This window comes from Pseudophryne corroboree, unplaced genomic scaffold, assembly GCF_028390025.1.
Source record: "Pseudophryne corroboree isolate aPseCor3 unplaced genomic scaffold, aPseCor3.hap2 scaffold_377, whole genome shotgun sequence".
Classification (NCBI taxonomy): Eukaryota; Metazoa; Chordata; class Amphibia; order Anura; family Myobatrachidae; genus Pseudophryne; species Pseudophryne corroboree.
The window spans coordinates 47,653-62,433 of NW_026970026.1; the positions used below are offsets into that span (position 1 = coordinate 47,653).

Below are 14,781 nucleotides of genomic sequence, written 5' to 3' on the forward strand. Positions count from 1 at the left end.
GTTAAGTTTAAGAAAGCGCTGGGACATCCAGGAAGAGATAGCAGAGAGACAGTTGGAGATACGAGTGAGGAGAGTAGGGGAGAGGTCTGGAGAGGAAAGATAGATTTGAGTGTCATCAGCATAGAGATGATATTGGAAACCAAAAGAACTAATGAGCTTACCTAGTGAGGACGTATAGAGAGAGAAGAGAAGAGGACCAAGGACAGAACCTTGGGGTACCCCTACAGTTAGTGGAAGTGAGGGGGAGGTGGAGTCATGAGAGGAGACAGAGAATGAACGGTCAGAAAGGTAGGACGACAACCAAGAGAGGGCAGTGTTACGCAAACCAATGGAGTGAAGGATTTGCAGTAGGAGAGGATGGTCCACAGTGTCAAAAGCAGCAGAGAGATCAAGTAGAATAAGTAGAGAGTAGTGTCCCTTAGATTTAGCAGCATGGAGGTCATTGCATACTTTTGTAAGGGCAGTTTCAGTGGAGTGGAGAGGACGGAAGCCAGACTGGAATGGGTCAAGCAGTGAGTGTGAGGAAAGAAAGGAAGTAAGGCGGTTGTAGACAATACGCTCAAGGAGTTTGGAGGCAAAAGGGAGGAGAGAGATGGGTCGGTAGTTGGAGATAGTGTTTGGATCAAGGGTAGGTTTTTTAAGAATAGGAGAGATGAGAGCGTGCTTGAAGGCAGAGGGGACAGTGCCTGATGAGAGGGAGAGATTGAGAAGGTGGGAAAGATGGGAACAAGCAGAAGAAGAGAGGTGGCAAAGGAGGCGGGAGGGGATAGGGTCAAGTGGGGAGGTGGTGAGGGGACAGGAACGAATGAGGGCCATGACTTCCTCTCCAGATGCATGGGAGAAAGATGACAGAGTTGGTGCGAGGGATGGGGAGGGTTGGTAAGGGATGGGAGAAGGCTGGTTACTGATAGTCTGGTGTGATGTGATGTCCTGACGTATGGAGTCAATTTTGGATGTGAAGTAAGTGGCAAAGTCAAGAGCAGAGAGTGAGGAAGGGAGACGAGGTGGAGGTGGGCAGAGGAGTGAGTTGAGAGTGGCAAAGAGGCGCCGGGGGTTGGAAGACTGGGAGGAGATGAGGTTCTTGAAGTATGACTGTTTAGCAAGAGAAAGGGCAGCACTGAAGGATGAGAGCATAAGTTTGAAATGGAGGAAGTCTGCCTTAGAGCGTGATTTCCTCCAGTGTCGCTCAGCAGTACATGAGCATTTTTGCAGATATCTGGTGCATTTGGTGTGCCAGGGTTGAGGTGTTAATTTGCAAGGGTGAATAGTGGTTGGTGGAGCAACAGAGTCAAGAGCAGAAGTAAGGGAAGCATTGTATGTGGAAGTGGCTTGTTCAGGGCATGAGAGAGAGAGAATAGGAGAGAGAAGTGAGTCAAACAGGGAGGAAAGGAATGTGGTGTCAATAGCTTCAATGTTACGCTTAGTGATGGTAGCCTTAGGAGGTAGAGATGGGGAAGTCGAGAGAGATAGGTTGAAGGAGAGCAGGTGGTGGTCAGAGAGGGGAAATGGGGAGTTGGAAAAATCAGAAATATCACAGCGGTGAGTGAAGACCAGATCCAGTGAGCTCCCATTCACATGGGAGGGTGAGGAGGTCCACTGGGAGAGACCAAGTGAAGAGGTGAGGTTAAGGAGTTTAGAGGCAGGGGATTGTGTGGGGATGTCAATAGGGATGTTGAAATCGCCTAGGATAATGGTGGGAATGTCAGAAGAGAGGAAGTGAGGAAGCCAGGAAGCAAAGTTGTCGATGAATTTGGAAGCAGTGCCAGGGGGCCGGTAAATGACAGCTACTCTAAGATGGACTGGTTGGAAGAGGCATATGGTGTGGACCTCAAATGTAGAGAATATAAGGGATGGTTCTGGTGGTATGAGTTGGTAGGAGTAACTAGAAGGTAAAAGGACCCCAACACCACCCCCATGGCGACCCCCAGGTCGGGGTGTGTGTGTGAATGTAAGGCCCCCAGCAGAGAGAGCAGCAGCAGAAGTAGTGTCAGAGGGCATAATCCAAGTTTCAGTAATGGCTAGTAGGTGTAGGGAGTTGGAAATGAAAAGGTCATGAGTGGGGACCAGTTTGTTACAAACAGATCTGGCATTCCAGAGGGCACAGGATAGGGGGTATGAGTTTGTGGGAGAGATGTGAATTAGATTTTCAGGGTTGCTGTAGCGATGAGGTGGGATTAACTTTGAGGGCAGGGATGATGAGAGAGTAGTGATGGTACGGGTGCCTGAGCTAGGAGGGGAAACTGCAGGAGGTGGGCAGGGAGGGAGGTCAGTGTGATGTGGATGGGGGTGTGGGGAGGTGACAGGGAAGGGAGAGAGGGAGCAGGGCTGAGTTGTGGGGTAGCAGGACCATGGGGCAGAGGTGAATGAAAGTGGGGTAACAGGAAAGGTGGGGGAAGGAAACAGAGGGATGGAGGGGAGACAGAGGAGGGGAGAGAGGAGGAGGTGGAGGAGACTAGTGGGGAAGGATAAAGATACATTATTAGGTAGACACTGAGTGATGTGGGGAGTATAAGAAAACCTTGACATAGTGTTAAGTAGGTAAATAGGTTGAAGTAGTGGAAGTAGGAGAGGAGACTGTAAGGCAATCCGAGCAGAAGAATTGCAGAAATGCAGGTGAGAAAAGCAGTGTAGGCTCAAGGGGTGTAGATTTAGTATGAAATGAGTCAAAAGCGTAGATAAAGTGGGTGCAGAAATGTATTTGGAGTGTAAGAAATGAAAGGATTGTGAGAGGTTTAAGAAGCAATGGTAATTATGTTAGATGTTTTAAGTGTTTGCAGGTAAAATTGCATTGGTGCAGCTGTGCTTAAAAAACAAAATTACAATAATACAGATACAGGCATTTGTAGGTGAAATGGATGGTTTATGAAATGTCCAAGTAAGGTAGTTCTGTGCTATGTAATCAGATGCAACAATCAGGAGGTGAGTGATCTGAGGAGTAAGTGACTCACATTTGTTATTAGTTCTTCAGTTTTCTTTGTTTTGTTAGATTGGTGTGCTTCTGTTTTCCTTCTTTTTCACTTCGATTGAACGCTGATTGAACACTGCTGTTATGTGTCAATTTTATCACGCTTTGATAAAAATGCACGCTTAGATCAATAAATGCACAGCCAAATGGCTTTGCACAGCCTACACCATTGGACTTAAGTAGAAGACTATTACAAGTGAAACCAATAATTGAAATCTGTAACCACACCCCACCCCCTCAAATGCCAGGCAATAAATTACCTTAAAAACAACAACCAGGCATTCCACAAAGATTAAACTGGGTCTATATCATTCAAAACTTTAAAAAAGTACTTAAAAATCACATACTATGCGATAATGTTTCAATTTGCATTACCCAGCAGAATTAGCTTTGCATATATAGATATAGTGCAGCAGAATATATTGGTGGTTGTAGTCAATTGTAATTACCTGTAGGTGACAAGAAGAGAAGAAACGTCAATTCACAATCGATATCAGCTGAAGATAAATTAACGCTGATTGAACGCTGCTGTTATGTGTCAATTTTATCACGCTTTGATAAAAATGCACGCTTGGATCAATAAATGCACAGCCAAACGGCTTTGCACAGCCTACACCATTGGACTTAAGTAGAAGACTATTACAAGTGAAACCAATAATTGAAATCTGTAACCACACCCCACCCCCTCAAATGCCAGGCAATAAATTACCTTAAAAACAACAACCAGGCATTCCACAAAGATTAAACTGGGTCTATATCATTCAAAACTTTAAAAAAGTACTTAAAAATCACATACTATGCAATAATGTTTCAATTTGCATTACCCAGCAGAATTAGCTTTGCATATATAGATATAGTGCAGCAGAATATATTGGTGGTTGTAGTCAATTGTAATTACTCAGCAGAATTAGCTTTTCATATATAGATATAGTGCAGCAGAATATATTGGTGGTTGTAGTCAATTGTAATTACCCAGCAGAATTAGCTTTGCAAATATAGATATAGTGCAGCAGAATATATTGGTGGTTGTAGTCAATTGTAATTACCCAGCAGAATTAGCTTTGCATATATATAGTGCAGCAGAATATATTGGTGGTTGTAGTAAATTGTAATTACCCAGCAGCAGCTCTACTGCACTCAACATCACCAGTGCTCACAATATATATAATGCTATATACTATGCCATAGTGGTGCTTACTATATAACACCCCCTACTGCGTTCCCCCTGGCAATGAGCATGACACCCAGAGAGTGAAACCCCTGGCAATGAGCATGACACCCAGCACGTGAAACTCTTGGCATTGAGCAGTTTTTGTAAAAGTAATTAGAAGCTTTACTGTAGGGCATAGTGTATCACAGATATTGTGGTGAGTGACATAATATGTTCCAAAGGGCATTAATGTGTGGGGCTTACCCTGCACAGAAACAAAATAACTCACCCAAATCTAACTCTTTCTGCACATGTTATATCTGCCTCCCCTGCAGTACACATGGTTTTGCCCAACTGCTAACAAAATTCCTGCTGCGATCAACTTGGAATTACCCCCATCGATTGATGTTTTCACACTGCTCGTGTATATAAGACATAGGGCCTAATTCAGTTTGGATCGTAATACGCGTTCCAACCGCAAAAACTATGAAGAGGATGGGGGCATATACGCAGGGTCCATCCTGTGCATGTGCCTACATTTTCTCCGGGTGCCCCGCAGAAAATACGAATGCCTCTGCCTGTCAATCAGTAGAGGGCGTACCTTCGCAGGTATATCGCGATCATGAGCCATGTCTCCCATTTTTGTCATTATAGGTGCTCTGTGAGCTGCTGGCCATGCCCCAGCCCCTCTGTCTCCCGTGAATAGAGATTGAGGCTTATTCAGACCAGATCGCTTCAATTTATTTTCACCCAGCGGGCAATCTGGTTTGCATTGCACATGCGTATGCGCCACAATGCGTAAGTGCGACGGCCCGGAGATCACAAGAAGATTGACAAGAAGAGGGTGTTTGTGTGGGTGGCAACTGAATGTGTCTAGGGAGTGTCCGGAAAAACACTGGAGGGACCCGGCGTTTTGTGGGAGGATTTGTGATGTCACCTCAATGGCTGAGTAAGTGCTGAGCTGTGCAGCTCTTGTGCACATGTGATCACACACCTGCACAGCAAATTTTCCCTTCCGCTGTAGGCGACAACTACCTGATTACAGGGATGCAAAAAACACACCCTAGCGATCGGGTCTGAATTACCCACAATGTGCATATTTGCAGAGCAACAAGCTACAGGGAGCCTTCCACCCCCCATCCACCCCCTTCCCCATGGGAAGGGGGGGGGGTGTTTGGGTTAGCTGGACATTCCCCAAAAAAGTGACTGTCCTGCAAAAATTGGGATAGTTGGGAGGTATGTTCAAATACATTTATTGTTTTGCATGCAGGGTAAATACTGGCTTCTTTGACATTTAGCCACAAATGCTGCACAGCTGAATTACAGTATTACACTGCAATTAACAGTTATGCTAGGACATTCCCCCTCCCAAATCTACCTCTCTCTGCATGTTACATCTGTCCCACAGTGGCGTGCGGTGAGGTCAGTGGCTAGTGAGGCACTACAGCCATAATGTCCGCCGAATCCTGCCCATGACCCTTAGCCAATGCCCGCTACTGCCTCTGAGCCGATACCCGCTGCCACCGCCAATGGCTTACAAACTCGCCCACAATCAACTGACCCAGCCCTCCGCACTATCCTGACTTCTCCCGTCTGCTTACTTTGTGCTTTCCAATGCACAATGCAAACTACAGGTAGTACTGCAGGGCCCACACCCTTTTACTTGCCTTACAGAGCAGCTCTGGGTCTGTTACAGTGCCCAGCTGCTGCAAGAAATCAGCTTGAATGCTTCAGGGGCTGGGGCATAGCCAACATGAGCCCCACACCGAAGGAGGGTGGAGGTGTTTAATGCGAACTAGGGGTCATCCAAGCGCCGCAAAAGGCCGCCATGCCCTGCACGCCCCTTTTCTCTTTTCATATGCAGACGAGAGTTGAAGCCAACTTTGACCCACTGCTTGGATGGCATTACCATATGCAAATCAATCTGCTGCAGGCCTTCCCCCAGGAATGCTTGCACTAGTTGTTGCATTTGGTTTGTTGTTTGGGGGTGCTTCAGTATTAGGCAGCCTTCTGCCCTCCCATGTTCATCTGAAAATATGTGTTCTCCCTGCAGTTGTTGTCCCCAGATGAGAGTTCCCTTGTGCTGCCTCAGTTGAATCTCCTTTACTTGACAGAGATGTGCCTGAGCAGCGGCCCTCCCCAGCCCTATCTCAAATCATACTTATTTTGCATAGGAGATACCATGGTCATGAAGATTGTTTTCCCAGGGTGAGGTTCATTCATTGCATTCTGGGTATGCTGACCCCTGTGATTTCCCCAAATGTGGGAAACTCGACTGCATTATTTGTGGTAGTGGGGGACTGTGTTTGTGCTTTCCTCTGGTCAGCTCTGGTAAAAGTCAGATTTCTTTGTCTCAGATCTTCCTCTAGCCTTGTTCTTCTTTCGAGAGTTCCCTTGTGCTGCCTCAGTTGGATCTCCTTCACTTGACAGGGGGGTGCACGAGCAGCGACCCTCCCCAGCTCTAGCCCAACTCCTATTTACCTGCCAGGTGAGATACTATGATCAGGAAGGTGCTTCTCCCAGGGCAAGGCTCACCCATTGCACTCTGGGTGTGCTGCTCCTGCGATTTCCCCAAATGTGGGACACTTGACTGCATAATTTGTGTTTCCTCTGGTCGGCTCTCATATAATTCAGATCTCTTTGTCTCAGGTCTTTCTCCAGCCTAGTTTGCTGTCTGTTTCCACTTCTCTTTTCTTGAGCCGCTCCCTTCTATGCAGTTGCGCACTATCCTGACCTCTCCCGTCTGCTTACTTTGTGCCTTCCAACGCACAATGCATACTACAGGTAGTGCTGCAGGGCCCACACCCTTTTACATGCTTTACAGAGCAACTCTGGAGCTGTTACAGTGCCCAGCTGCTGCAAGAAATCATCTTGAATGCTTCAGGGGCTGGGGCATAGCCAACATGAGCCCCACACCGAAGGAGGGGTCATCCAAGCGCCACAAAAGGACACCATGCCCTGCACATCCCTTTTTTCTTTTCATATGCAGACGAGGGTTGAAGCCAACTTTGACCCACTGCTTGGATGACATCACCATATGCAAATCCATCTGCTGCAGGCCTTCCCCCAGGAATGCTTGCACTAGTTGTTGCATTTGGTTTGTTGTTTGGGGGTGCTTCAGTATTAGGCAGCCTTCTGCCCTCCCATGTTCATCTGAAAATATGTGTTCTCCCTGCAGTTGTTGTCCCCAGATGAGAGTTCCCTTGTGCTGCCTCAGTTGAATCTCCTTTACTTGACAGAGATGTGCCTGAGCAGCGGCCCTCCCCAGCCCTATCCCAAATCATACTTATTTTGCATAGGAGATACCATGGTCATGAAGATTGTTCTCCCAGGGTGAGGTTCATTCATTGCATTCTGGGTATGCTGACCCCTGTGATTTCCCCAAATGTGGGAAACTCGACTGCATTATTTGTGGTAGTGGGGGACTGTGTTTGTGCTTTCTTCTGGTCAACTCTGGTAAAAATCAGATTTCTTTGTCTCAGATCTTCCTCTAGCCTTGTTCCTCTTTCGAGAGTTCCCTTGTGCTGCCTCAGTTGGATCTCCTTCACTTGACAGGGGGGTACCCGAGCAGCGACCCTCCCCAGCTCTAGCCCAACTCCTACTTACCTGCCAGGTGAGATACTATGATCATGTAGGTGCTTCTCCCAGGGCAAGGCTCACCCATTGCACTCTGGGTGTGCTGCCCCTGTGATTTCCCCAAATGTGGGAAACTTGACTGCATAATTTGTGTTTCCCCTGGTCGTCTCTCGTATAATTCAGATCTCTTTGTCTCAGGTCTCTCTCCAGCCTAGTTTGCTGTCTGTTTCCACTTCTCTTTTCTTGAGCCGCTCCCTTCTATGCCCTTGCGCACTATCCTGACTTCTCCCGTCTGTTTACTTTGTGCCTTCCAACACACAATGCAAACTACAGGTAGTGCTGCAGGGCCCACACCCTTTTACTTGCCTCACAGAGCAGCTCTGGAGCTGTTACAGTACCCAGCTGCTGCAAGAAATCAGCTTGAATGCTTCAGGGGCTGGGGCATTGCCAACATGAGCCCCACACCGAAGGAGGGTGGGGGTGTTTAATGCGAACTAAGGGTCACCCAAGCGCCGCAAAAGGCCGCCATGCCCTGCACGCCCCTTTTCTCTTTTCATATGCAGACGAGGGTTGAAGCCAACTTTGACCCACTGCTTGGATGGCATTACCATATGCAAATCAATCTGCTGCAGGCCTTCCCCCAGGAATGCTTGCACTAGTTGTTGCATTTGGTTTGTTGTTTGGGGGTGCTTCAGTATTAGGCAGCCTTCTGCCCTCCCATGTTCATCTGAAAATATGTGTTCTCCCTGCAGTTGTTGTCCCCAGATGAGAGTTCCCTTGTGCTGCCTCAGTTGAATCTCCTTTACTTGACAGAGATGTGCCTGAGCAGCGGCCCTCCCCAGCCCTATCCCAAATCATACTTATTTTGCATAGGAGATACCATGGTCATGAAGATTGTTCTCCCAGGGTGAGGTTCATTCATTGCATTCTGGGTATGCTGACCCCTGTGATTTCCCCAAATGTGGGAAACTTGACTGCATTATTTGTGGTAGTGGGGGACTGTGTTTGTGCTTTCCTCTGCTCAGCTCTGGTAAAAGTCAGATTTCTTTGTCTCAGATCTTCCTCTAGCCTTGTTCTTCTTTCGAGAGTTCCCTTGTGCTGCCTCAGTTGGATCTCCTTCACTTGACAGGGGGGTGCCCGAGCAGCGACCCTCCCCAGCTCTAGCCCAACTCCTACTTACCTGCCAGGTGAGATACTATGATCAGGAAGGTGCTTCTCCCAAGGCAAGGCTCACCCATTGCACTCTGGGTGTGCTGCTCCTGCGATTTCCCCAAATGTGGGAAACTTGACTGCATAATTTGTGTTTCCTCTGGTCGGCTCTCGTATAATTCAGATCTCTTTGTCTCAGGTCTTTCTCCAGCCTAGTTTGCTGTCTGTTTCCACTTCTCTTTTCTTGAGCCGCTCCCTTCTATGCCCTTGCGCACTATCCTGACCTCTCCCGTCTGCTTACTTTGTGCCTTCCAACGCACAATGCATACTACAGGTAGTGCTGCAGGGCCCACACCCTTTTACATGCTTTACAGAACAGCTCTGGAGCTGTTACAGTGCCCAGCTGCTGCAAGAAATCATCTTGAATGCTTCACGGGCTGGGGCATAGCCAACATGAGCCCCACACCGAAGGAGGGTGGAGATGTTTAATGCGAATTAAGGGTCATCCAAGCGCCACAAAAGGACGCCATGCCCAGCACATCCCTTTTTTCTTTTCATATGCAGACGAGGGTTGAAGCCAACTTTGACCCACTGCTTGGATGACATCACCATATGCAAATCCATCTGCTGCAGGCCTTCCCCCAGGAATGCTTGTACTAGTTGTTGCATTTGGTTTGTTGTTTGGGGGTGCTTCAGTATTAGGCAGCCTTCTGCCCTCCCATGTTCATCTGAAAATATGTGTTCTCCCTGCAGTTGTTGTCCCCAGATGAGAGTTCCCTTGTGCTGCCTCAGTTGAATCGCCTTTACTTGACAGAGATGTGCCTGAGCAGCGGCCCTCCCCAGCCCTATCCGAAATCATACTTATTTTGCATAGGAGATATCATGGTCATGAAGATTGTTCTCCCAGGGTGAGGTTCATTCATTGCATTCTGGGTATGCTGACCCCTGTGATTTCCCCAAATGTGGAAAACTCGACTGCATTATTTGTGGTAGAGGGGGACTGTGTTTGTGCTTTCCTCTGGTCAGCTCTGGTAAAAGTCAGATTTCTTTGTCTCAGATCTTCCTCTAGCCTTGTTCTTCTTTCGAGAGTTCCCTTGTGCTGCCTCAGTTGGATCTCCTTCACTTGACAGGGGGGTGCCCGAGCAGCGACCCTCCCCAGCTCTAGCCCAACTCCTACTTACCTGCCAGGTGAGATACTATGATCAGGAAGGTGCTTCTCCCAGGGCAAGGCTCACCCATTGCACTCTGGGTGTGCTGCTCCTGCGATTTCCCCAAATGTGGGACACTTGACTGCATAATTTGTGTTTCCTCTGGTCGGCTCTCGTATAATTCAGATCTCTTTGTCTCAGGTCTCTCTCCAGCCTAGTTTGCTGTCTGTTTCCACTTCTCTTTTCTTGAACCGCTCCCTTCTATGCCCTTGCGCACTATCCTGACTACTCCCGTCTGCTTACTTTGTGCCTTCCAACGCACAATGCGAACTACAGGTAGTGCTGCAGGGCCCACACCCTTTTAGTTGCCTTACAGAGCAGCTCTGGAGCTGTTACAGTGCCCAGCTGCTGCAAGAAATCAGCTTGAATGCTTCAGGTGCTGGGGCATAGCCAACATGAGCCCCACACCGAAGGAGGGTGGAGGTGTTTAATGCGAATTAGGGGTCATGCAAGCGCCGCAAAAGGCCGCCATGCCCTGCACATCCCTTTTTTCTTTTCATATGCAGACGAGGGTTGAAGCCAACTTTGACCCACTGCTTGGATGACATCACCATATGCAAATCCATCTGCTGCAGGCCTTCCCCCAGGAATGCTTGCACTAGTTGTTGCATTTGGTTTGTTGTTTGGGGGTGCTTCAGTATTAGGCAGCCTTCTGCCCTCCCATGTTCATCTGAAAATATGTGTTCTCCCTGCAGTTGTTGTCCCCAGATGAGAGTTCCCTTGTGCTGCCTCAGTTGAATCGCCTTTACTTGACAGAGATGTGCCTGAGCAGCGGCCCTCCCCAGCCCTATCCCAAATCATACTTATTTTGCATAGGAGATATCATGGTCATGAAGATTGTTCTCCCAGGGTGAGGTTCATTCATTGCATTCTGGGTATGATGACCCCTGTGATTTCCCCAAATGTGGGAAACTCGACTGCATTATTTGTGGTAGTGGGGGACTGTGTTTGTGCTTTCCTCTGGTCAGCTCTGGTAAAAGTCAGATTTCTTTGTCTCAGATCTTCCTCTAGCCTTGTTCTTCTTTCGAGAGTTCCCTTGTGCTGCCTCAGTTGGATCTCCTTCACTTGACAGGGGGGTGCCCGAGCAGCGACCCTCCCCAGCTCTAGCCCAACTCCTACTTACCTGCCAGGTGAGATACTATGATCATGTAGGTGCTTCTCCCAGGGCAAGGCTCACCCATTGCACTCTGGGTGTGCTGCCCCTTTGATTTCCCCAAATGTGGGAAACTTGACTGCATAATTTGTGTTTCCCCTGGTCGGCTCTCATATAATTCAGATCTCTTTGTCTCAGGTCTCTCTCCAGCCTAGTTTGCTGTCTGTTTCCACTTCTCTTTTCTTGAGCCGCTCCCTTCTATGCCCTTGCGCACTATCCTGACTTCTCCCGTCTGCTTACTTTGTGCCTTCCAACGCACAATGCGAACTACAGGTAGTGCTGCAGGGCCCACACCCTTTTACTTGACTTACAGAGCAACTCTGGAGCTGTTACAGTGCCCAGCTGCTGCAAGAAATCAGCTTGAATGCTTCAGGGGCTGGGGCATAGCCAACATGAGCCCCACACCGAATGAGGGTGGAGGTGTTTAATGCGAACTAGGGGTCATCCAAGCGCCGCAAAAGGCCGCCATGCCCTGCACGCCCCTTTTCTCTTTTCATATGCAGATGAGGGTTGAAGCCAACTTTGACCCACTGCTTGGATGACATCACCATATGCAAATCCATCTGCTGCAGGCCTTCCCCCAGGAATGCTTGTACTAGTTGTTGCATTTGGTTTGTTGTTTGGGGGTGCTTCAGTATTAGGCAGCCTTCTGCCCTCCCATGTTCATCTGAAAATATGTGTTCTCCCTGCAGTTGTTGTCCCCAGATGAGAGTTCCCTTGTGCTGCCTCAGTTGAATCTCCTTTACTTGACAGAGATGTGCCTGAGCAGCGGCCCTCACCAGCCCTATCCCAAATCATACTTATTTTGCATAGGAGATACCATGGTCATGAAGATTGTTCTCCCAGGGTGAGGTTCATTCATTGCATTCTGGGAATGCTGACCCCTGTGATTTCCCCAAATGTGGGAAACTCGACTGCATTATTTGTGGTAGTGGGGGACTGTGTTTGTGCTTTCCTCTGGTCAGCTCTGGTAAAAGTCAGATTTCTTTGTCTCAGATCTTCCTCTAGCCTTGTTCCTCTTTCAAGAGTTCCCTTGTGCTGCCTCAGTTGGATCTCCTTCACTTGACAGGGGGGTGCCCGAGCAGCGACCCTCCCCAGCTCTAGCCCAACTCCTACTTACCTGCCAGGTGAGATTCTATGATCATGAAGGTGCTACTCCCAGGCTAAGGCTCACCCATTGCACTCTGGGTGTGCTGCTCCTGCAATTTCCCCAAATGTGGGACACTTGACTGCATAATTTGTGTTTCCCCTGGTCGGCTCTCGTATAATTCAGATCTCTTTGTCTCAGGTCTCTCTCCAGTATAGTTTGCTGTCTGTTTCCACTTCTCTTTTCTTGAGCCGCTCCCTTCTATGCCCTTGCGCACTATCCTGACTTCTCCCGTCTGCTTACTTTGTGCCTTCCAATGCACAATGCAAACTACAGGTAGTGCTGCAGGGCCCACACCCTTTTACTTGCCTTACAGAGCAGCTCTGGAGCTGTTACAGTGCCCAGCTGCTGCAAGAAATCAGCTTGAATGCTTCAGGGGCTGGGGCATAGCCAACATGAGCCCCACACCGAAGGAGGGTGGAGGTGTTTAATGCGAACTAGAGGTCATCCAAGCGCCGCAAAAGGCCGCCATGCCCTGCACGCCCCTTTTCTCTTTTTTGATATGCAGACGAGGGTTGAAGCCAACTTTGACCCACTGCTTGGATGGCATTACCATATGCAAATCAATCTGCTGCAGGCCTTCCCCCAGGAATGCTTGCACTAGTTGTTGCATTTGGTTTGTTGTTTGGGGGTGCTTCAGTATTAGGCAGCCTTCTGCCCTCCCATGTTCATCTGAAAATATGTGTTCTCCCTGCAGTTGTTGTCCCCAGATGAGAGTTCCCTTGTGCTGCCTCAGTTGAATCTCCTTTACTTGACAGAGATGTGCCTGAGCAGCGGCCCTCCCCAGCCCTATCCCAAATCATACTTATTTTGCATAGGAGATACCATGGTCATGAAGATTGTTCTCCCAGGGTGAGGTTCATTCATTGCATTCTGGGTATGCTGACCCCTGTGATTTCCCCAAATGTGGGAAACTCAACTGCATTATTTGTGGTAGTGGGGGACTGTGTTTGTGCTTTCATCTGGTCAGCTCTGGTAAAAGTCAGATTTCTTTGTCTCAGATCTTCCTCTAGCCTTGTTCTTCTTTCGAGAGTTCCCTTGTGCTGCCTCAGTTGGATCTCCTTCACTTGACAGGGGGGTGCACGAGCAGCGACCCTCCCCAGCTCTAGCCCAACTCCTATTTACCTGCCAGGTGAGATACTATGATCAGGAAGGTGCTTCTCCCAGGGCAAGGCTCACCCATTGCACTCTGGGTGTGCTGCTCCTGCGATTTCCCCAAATGTGGGACACTTGACGGCATAATTTGTGTTTCCTCTGGTCGGCTCTCATATAATTCAGATCTCTTTGTCTCAGGTCTTTCTCCAGCCTAGTTTGCTGTCTGTTTCCACTTCTCTTTTCTTGAGCCGCTCCCTTCTATGCCCTTGCGCACTATCCTGACCTCTCCCGTCTGCTTACTCTGTGCCTTCCAACGCACAATGCATACTACAGGTAGTGCTGCAGGGCCCACACCCTTTTACATGCTTTACAGAACAGCTCTGGAGCTGTTACAGTGCCCAGCTGCTGCAAGAAATCATCTTGAATGCTTCAGTGGCTGGGGTATAGCCAACATGAGCCCCACACCGAAGGAGGGTGGAGATGTTTAATGCGAATTAGGGGTCATCCAAGCGCCACAAAAGGACGCCATGCCCTGCACATCCCTTTTTTCTTTTCATATGCAGACGAGGGTTGAAGCCAACTTTGACCCACTGCTTGGATGACATCACCATATGCAAAACCATCTGCTGCAGGCCTTCCCCCAGGAATGCTTGCACTAGTTGTTGCATTTGGTTTGTTGTTTGGGGGTGCTTCAGTATTAGGCAGCCTTCTGCCCTCCCATGTTCATCTGAAAATATGTGTTCTCCCTGCAGTTGTTGTCCCCAGATGAGAGTTCCCTTGTGCTGCCTCAGTTGAATCTCCTTTACTTGACAGAGATGTGCCTGAGCAACGGCCCTCCCCAGCCCTATCCCAAATCATACTTATTTTGCATAGGAGATACCATGGTCATGAAGATTGTTCTCCCAGGGTGAGGTTCATTCATTGCATTCTGGGTATGCTGACCCCTGTGATTTCCCCAAATGTGGGAAACTCAACTGCATTATTTGTGGTAGTGGGGGACTGTGTTTGTGCTTTCTTCTGGTCAACTCTGGTAAAAATCAGATTTCTTTGTCTCAGATCTTCCTCTAGCCTTGTTCCTCTTTCGAGAGTTCCCTTGTGCTGCCTCAGTTGGATCTCCTTCACTTGACAGGGGGGTACCCGAGCAGCGACCCTTCGCAGCTCTAGCCCAACTCCTACTTACCTGCCAGGTGAGATACTATGATCATGTAGGTGCTTCTCCCAGGGCAAGGCTCACCCATTGCACTCTGGGTGTGCTGCCCCTGTGATTTCCCCAAATGTGGGAAACTTGACTGCATAATTTGTGTTTCCCCTGGTCGGCTCTCGTATAATTCAGATCTC

The 14,781-nt window shown here is 48.5% G+C and overlaps 15 non-coding genes and 1 pseudogene across 15 annotated transcripts; all 16 read left to right on the forward strand.

The window, feature by feature from the left end:
• Positions 1-6,272: 6,272 nt before the first annotated feature.
• On the forward strand, positions 6,273-6,436 carry LOC135022010 (U1 spliceosomal RNA). The gene has a single exon (XR_010219195.1). It is a non-coding gene; the product is annotated as a U1 spliceosomal RNA (small nuclear RNA).
• A 152-nt stretch (positions 6,437-6,588) lies between these two features.
• On the forward strand, positions 6,589-6,751 carry LOC135021985 (U1 spliceosomal RNA). The gene has a single exon (XR_010219172.1). It is a non-coding gene; the product is annotated as a U1 spliceosomal RNA (small nuclear RNA).
• Positions 6,752-7,397: 646 nt separating this feature from the next.
• On the forward strand, positions 7,398-7,561 carry LOC135021961 (U1 spliceosomal RNA). The gene has a single exon (XR_010219149.1). It is a non-coding gene; the product is annotated as a U1 spliceosomal RNA (small nuclear RNA).
• Positions 7,562-7,713: 152 nt separating this feature from the next.
• LOC135021989 (U1 spliceosomal RNA) lies at positions 7,714-7,876 on the forward strand. The gene has a single exon (XR_010219176.1). It is a non-coding gene; the product is annotated as a U1 spliceosomal RNA (small nuclear RNA).
• Positions 7,877-8,547: 671 nt separating this feature from the next.
• On the forward strand, positions 8,548-8,711 carry LOC135021962 (U1 spliceosomal RNA). The gene has a single exon (XR_010219150.1). It is a non-coding gene; the product is annotated as a U1 spliceosomal RNA (small nuclear RNA).
• A 152-nt stretch (positions 8,712-8,863) lies between these two features.
• LOC135021970 (U1 spliceosomal RNA) lies at positions 8,864-9,026 on the forward strand. Its single transcript, XR_010219158.1, has one exon. It is a non-coding gene; the product is annotated as a U1 spliceosomal RNA (small nuclear RNA).
• Positions 9,027-9,697: 671 nt separating this feature from the next.
• Positions 9,698-9,861, forward strand: LOC135021959 (U1 spliceosomal RNA). The gene has a single exon (XR_010219147.1). It is a non-coding gene; the product is annotated as a U1 spliceosomal RNA (small nuclear RNA).
• Positions 9,862-10,013: 152 nt separating this feature from the next.
• LOC135021973 (U1 spliceosomal RNA) lies at positions 10,014-10,176 on the forward strand. Its single transcript, XR_010219161.1, has one exon. It is a non-coding gene; the product is annotated as a U1 spliceosomal RNA (small nuclear RNA).
• Positions 10,177-10,847: 671 nt separating this feature from the next.
• LOC135021967 (U1 spliceosomal RNA) lies at positions 10,848-11,011 on the forward strand. The gene has a single exon (XR_010219155.1). It is a non-coding gene; the product is annotated as a U1 spliceosomal RNA (small nuclear RNA).
• A 152-nt stretch (positions 11,012-11,163) lies between these two features.
• Positions 11,164-11,305, forward strand: LOC135021990 (U1 spliceosomal RNA; annotated as a pseudogene).
• Positions 11,306-11,997: 692 nt separating this feature from the next.
• Positions 11,998-12,161, forward strand: LOC135021960 (U1 spliceosomal RNA). The gene has a single exon (XR_010219148.1). It is a non-coding gene; the product is annotated as a U1 spliceosomal RNA (small nuclear RNA).
• A 152-nt stretch (positions 12,162-12,313) lies between these two features.
• Positions 12,314-12,476, forward strand: LOC135021993 (U1 spliceosomal RNA). The gene has a single exon (XR_010219178.1). It is a non-coding gene; the product is annotated as a U1 spliceosomal RNA (small nuclear RNA).
• A 673-nt stretch (positions 12,477-13,149) lies between these two features.
• On the forward strand, positions 13,150-13,313 carry LOC135021966 (U1 spliceosomal RNA). The gene has a single exon (XR_010219154.1). It is a non-coding gene; the product is annotated as a U1 spliceosomal RNA (small nuclear RNA).
• Positions 13,314-13,465: 152 nt separating this feature from the next.
• Positions 13,466-13,628, forward strand: LOC135021994 (U1 spliceosomal RNA). Its single transcript, XR_010219179.1, has one exon. It is a non-coding gene; the product is annotated as a U1 spliceosomal RNA (small nuclear RNA).
• A 671-nt stretch (positions 13,629-14,299) lies between these two features.
• On the forward strand, positions 14,300-14,463 carry LOC135022007 (U1 spliceosomal RNA). The gene has a single exon (XR_010219192.1). It is a non-coding gene; the product is annotated as a U1 spliceosomal RNA (small nuclear RNA).
• Positions 14,464-14,615: 152 nt separating this feature from the next.
• Positions 14,616-14,778, forward strand: LOC135021986 (U1 spliceosomal RNA). Its single transcript, XR_010219173.1, has one exon. It is a non-coding gene; the product is annotated as a U1 spliceosomal RNA (small nuclear RNA).
• Positions 14,779-14,781: the final 3 nt, after the last annotated feature.